At 46.4% G+C, this 5,152-nt stretch overlaps 1 pseudogene; it reads right to left on the bottom strand.

Moving 5' to 3' along the window:
- Nucleotides 1-3,729: 3,729 nt before the first annotated feature.
- The window catches only part of LOC103079789 (uncharacterized protein C3orf38 homolog pseudogene), a 5,623-nt pseudogene continuing 4,200 nt past the window's right edge, over nucleotides 3,730-5,152 (bottom strand).

The following is a 5,152-nucleotide window of genomic DNA, read 5'->3' as shown; positions in this document are numbered from 1 at the left end:
GTGACCAACTTGTCCCAGTTTTCCCGGGGACTTTCTCAGTTTTAGAACTGAAAGTCCCACTTCCTGGGAAACCCCACAGTCTCGGACAAATCAGGATGGTTGGTCACCCTATCTTTCTAAGATGAGAATAAAAATGGGTACGGGGGCTTCCCTGGTGGCGCAGTGGTTGAGAGTCCGCCTGCCGATGCAGGGGACACAGGTTTGTGCCCCGGTCCGGGAAGGTCCCACATGCCGCGGAGCGGCTGGGCCCGTGAGCCACGGCCACTGAGCCTGCGCGTCCGGAGCCTGTGCTCCGCAGCGGGAGAGGCCACAGCGGTGAGAGGCCCGCGTACCGCAAAACAAACAAACAAACAAAAAAACATGTACGGGTGTAAAATTACTATAAAAAACTAAAAATTTTCCTAGAGTTTCTTTTCTTTGGAACTAAGGAGACTTTCTAGAGATGCCAATCCCCTGGCAGGTGTGTTAAAAACATATTACTGAGCCCACCCCGGAGTTTCTGCTCAGGATGTCAGGGTAGAGCGGGGAGGGTCTGCATTTCCAGCAAGCTCCCAGGTGACGCTGATGATGCTGGTCCGGGGACCACACGTTGAGAGCCACCGCTTTCCAGTTTATGGGACTTCCCTCCAGGAAGTGCAGGATTCCTCCGACTGTGGTCACACTGGAACCATCTTGCCACTAGGCCTGACCTTGTACGTGCCCATTGAGCCATTTTATTCTTGCTAAAGTCTTCATTGTGCAGACAGAGAGAGTGAGTGCCAGACCAGCGACGTTGCCACCGTTGATTAATGAGCCCCCTGCAGCCCTTGAGCCTTCGGGAGACCCTGGCATGCAGCTTTTGCCCTCAGAGCCCTGCACTGGGGGAGAGAAATAAGAGGTCTCTTTAGAAAGCCCCCGGGGTGAAGGCTTGGAGGGGCTGGGTGAAGCTACAGATCACTGGAGAAAGACCAACCTGACCCTCTCCAAACCCACAACAAAACCTTTTCTTGAGTGATTAGACCCAGAGAAAGGTGATTTGTTAAAGCCCTGGGTTCACTGCTTTTGTGTCCTGGGCCTAGGACATCTGGCAGGAGCCAGAGAGCCCTCTGATAGCGGGCTTGAGCCCCCATTCTCATCCACTGGACTGTGCATCATTGAAACACTGGCCACTCATTCTCATGCTAATCCGTGAACTCCGAGAGCAGATGTGAAACATTTGGTTCTGTTCTTGTTCACTTGTAAAGAACTAATGCAACTTTTTTAAAAGGGAAGGGCAGAGCTGGGCTGAGAGAGGGGTGAAGGGGAAGGGGGAGAGAGAAAAGGAGGGGACTGGGGTGAATTCCAGAAAGAAAGAAAAGTTTACTTGAATGACTTTCTCTCTTGGTGGGCAAAGCGCCGCAGCTTATGCAAACTCCAGCCAAATCAGTATAAGACAGGAAATGCAAATTAATATTAAAGTGGTGGGATACCTCCAAATTGCAAAGTAGACAATATTTGTAGGATGCAAAGGCAGAAAGGCATAGAAGGTTCTCCCCAGTAAGCTCCCATGAGTCTTTTTCTCTCTGTCTTGTGCAAAAGCTTTATCTTCTGGGGCATGGAAACTTTATTCCAGCTCCTAAAGATGTGCTTGACAAACTTATGGCACACTTTATTTTATAGTTAGCATGCCGTTTGAAAATTGAGATAAGTTTAAGGGGAAACTGGTAGTTGTTCAAAGGAATATATCTGTATTTCTGTATGCATTTCCTTTTTTCTCTATTGATAGAAAAATACATATAGATTTATAGAGCGAGGGACAGATAAATAACTTCTAAAGCTGTCAGGCATTTAATACTGTTATTCCTATGTGGTTCATTTGACCAAAGTGCCTATATTATTGATTACATTGTAAATCTGTTAATGACAGCATTGATTCAGTGGAATATCTAGATTTGTTTCCTACGCTGTCATCAGGAAAATTCTTACGGAGGAAGACTTATGATACGTTTGCTGATGGCAGACTGTCCCTCTTGCCCAGGATTTGTGGCCTATTTAATGCATGCCACAGACACAGGCTGACATCGGCAAAGCATGCCAACTCGAAGTTGTTTACAGCTGTCACCCAAATGTCCTCTCCGTGCCACCAGCTAGCATCACTCACTTTAACAGTTCTGCCGTGTCAATAGCCTCTATGTGCTAAGTGATCAGACTGCCACCTTCCACGTTTGCACCTTTCAAGAAGTCTCTGAATTAGAGTTGTCCAGACTTCCTCAGTGGTGAGAATAACCCCTTCCCTTGGGGTAAATGCTTGTTATTCAAAGAACTTTCTGGGCCCTCCACTAGAGAGCCTTATTTAGTAGTGAGGGCAGGCAGGGGTTCTAGCACACCTAACAAGGGTCCCAGGTGAGTCTGGCCAGCAGAAAACTCTGGGTCACATTGCCCAAAAGAGTGTGTTTGTGACAGTTTTGGTGTGAGCTGGGGTCTCACATATAACCTGAGCTGCATGCCCTCTGCCCCTTCTCTGGTGATGGGGTCCACCTTTGCCGTTCAGGTGTTCGGGGACCACCTTTGACCTTTAACACCTTGGCATGCTTGTTTCACTTTACTGCCATTACCTGGAGTCCTTGGCTACTTGTCTCCTGGTACCTGGTACTCGGTTCTCTCTCCTGTAGGTGGCTCCCTGTGTAGGAGGGTGGGCACAGGGACACTGGGTGATTAAGTCCCTTTAGATTCTGCTCACCTCCAGGAGAGCAGCTTGGGATCCTGGTGAAACAGCTCTTTCAGTTTTGCCACCCAGAGAGACCCTGAGAAGGGGCTAATTTGATCACAACGTGACACTGATGTCAGGGCCACCACCTCGTGACTGCCCTGTCCCTGAGTTGTCGTTCCTTCTGTCACTAACCGCCCTCTTTTCCATACCTGTAAACTAGATAACACACACACATGCACACGCACACCCTTTCCAAAATTCTCAAACATATTTTTAAATAGCCCTACCTATGAGTGAGGTCCAGTTATTTCTCGTAGGGCTACTGGGCTCATCCAAATTAGAGACTGTGATGAGGCACCTGTTTAGGTGACCCCAAGCATCCATATATAGATAAAGAGGCCTCCTCTTTCCTGAACGCAAGGAAGATCTCAAAAAACGGTGTCGCAAACTGCACCAGCTACTGTGGGCAACTCGGCCAAGGTACCACGCGCCACACCTTTAAAAAGAGTCGTTATTTCTGCCCGGCCCATTTCATCATCTCTGCCCACATTTATCGCCACCTCGATGCTGTTACTCGTGCCGTTCCCCTTGCCTGGAAGTTCTCTCCTTTCCTTCCACCTACCCAAACTCTAAGCGTTTAAAAAAGGAATCCTCTCCTCAGGCTTCTGATTCTTCCAGCCTTCAGCGAGCAACTTCTTTTCTGAATTTCTAATCCTGTGTGATCTTTTTTTTTTTTTTAAACAACACTTAAAGTGGGATTTATTTGATGAATTGCATGAAGCTTTCAGAATATTTGCTGCAACTCAAGTAGAAGGAGGCAAGTGTTCACATAATACGTTAACCTGTAGTCAAGAAAGGCATTTCAGCTAAAATATGTCAATCCCCGAATCTGAAATCACTTAAACATTACTGATGTAGTATTTGGAAGCGTTTCTGTAGACAGACTGACATATAGTACTCAGTGCTTCAAGGGCTAGGTAGAATTAATTCTTTTTTGTTCAACAGTGCCTCCTTTCCACTAGGTAAAGTTTGGTCTCCAGTCCCACTGTCCAGTGCCTGCCTTACATTGAGTCATCCTTCACTGGACCACATTAAGTGTTTGCATTACAAAAGGCTTCTAGATCACGTGGTTCAAGTGTAATCGCTGGTTTCATTAATGTCCCAGGAGCAAGGGAACTCTCTCCAGTAATTCTCACGTTGATAAATTTGATTTTCCAAGTATTCTCCACAAAAGGGCAGTGGATGAGTCCAATAATCTGTTCAAAAATGCCCAAACAGGTGTCCACTCGGTGGACGGTCCCAGCAAACTCCAGCCATAATGAGACCATGGGGAGAAGTGCATTCCAGTCCATGGGAGTCTAGGTTGGGACTGAGAGAAAGGTATTCTTCATTCACTAGTGACAGCAGACGAAGCCTCACAAGTTCTGCTCCGTGGTAGTCTATTGCATTTTGTTTCAGCTGTGTTGTAATAGAACCTAAGCTTGACATCATGCCAGAAGTGCCATGGCCCCCATTCTTCTTGACGTGGTCCCAGAATAGCATTCTGAGAATTAAGAAGTTCAAAGCACCAGTGACAGAGTTCTTCACCTAATTGACGAAAATCAAACTTTTCAGCTTTTTTATCTTCTTTCTCCTGCTGTTCAAAGAGTCTCATGTCCTCTGTCCTAACTGGCTCTGCCATTTCCTTCAATTTCAGCTGTGACCGCTTTTTCTAGTAATCCTTCGCATGCTGAATAAGATTGTGTTTTTCAGTAGCTGGAGGTATAATAACCCACTGTGTTGCCAAGTACTTAAATATGATTTCTCGGCGGACTTTTTTTACGCCTCAAAAGTTCTTCTGCGCTTTGACTGTACACTAATATTGCACGAATGGCATCTTGCTGGTCCTCAGGCTGCACCAGGCAGTTGGTGATGGTACCGCAGAGGGCCATGATCTCGTCGTTGTCCAATAGGCCGAGTAGGTTACGACAGCCCTCCATCTCTGGGTAACTGAGCCCCGACTTCTCAACCCCCAGAAAGGGGGGGAGAGGATGCCAATAACGTCGCCCCCTTAGGCCCACCAGGCTGGCACCTTGGCAACAGATACCCTAATCCTGCGTGATCTTTATTGCACAATTTGCATTTGACTGCCTATTGTTTGTATCATTAAATATCATTTCAATTACACATTTTCATTAGATCCATGAACATTATAAATTCCATTTTGGCATTCCTTTGGCCAAATGCTCTTTCTTTAATGGCCACTTATTTTCTTCCTTTTATTGTTAATGAGCTTTTCGAGTGCCTGCCTTCTGTTCTAACTAGATGGTCAGTTAGGATATCAGTTGGAAAAGACCTACTGAACACCCACCACGTGCTGGCGAAATGTGTTCAAGGCAGATTTATTTTCACTGTCATGGAGCTCACAATCTTCCAGTTTTCTCCAGTAAGAAACCCCTATTTCCTCAAAGAGAATTACATGTTTTAAAGTCCTTTATTCCTGCT

The sequence above is a fragment of the Lipotes vexillifer genome, unplaced genomic scaffold (genome assembly GCF_000442215.2).
Source record: "Lipotes vexillifer unplaced genomic scaffold, Lipotes_vexillifer_v1.1 scaffold982, whole genome shotgun sequence".
Lineage (NCBI taxonomy): Eukaryota > Metazoa > Chordata > Mammalia > Artiodactyla > Lipotidae > Lipotes > Lipotes vexillifer.
The sequence above is the reverse complement of the archived record's forward strand: the minus strand, read 5'-3'. Positions and strand labels throughout refer to the sequence as shown.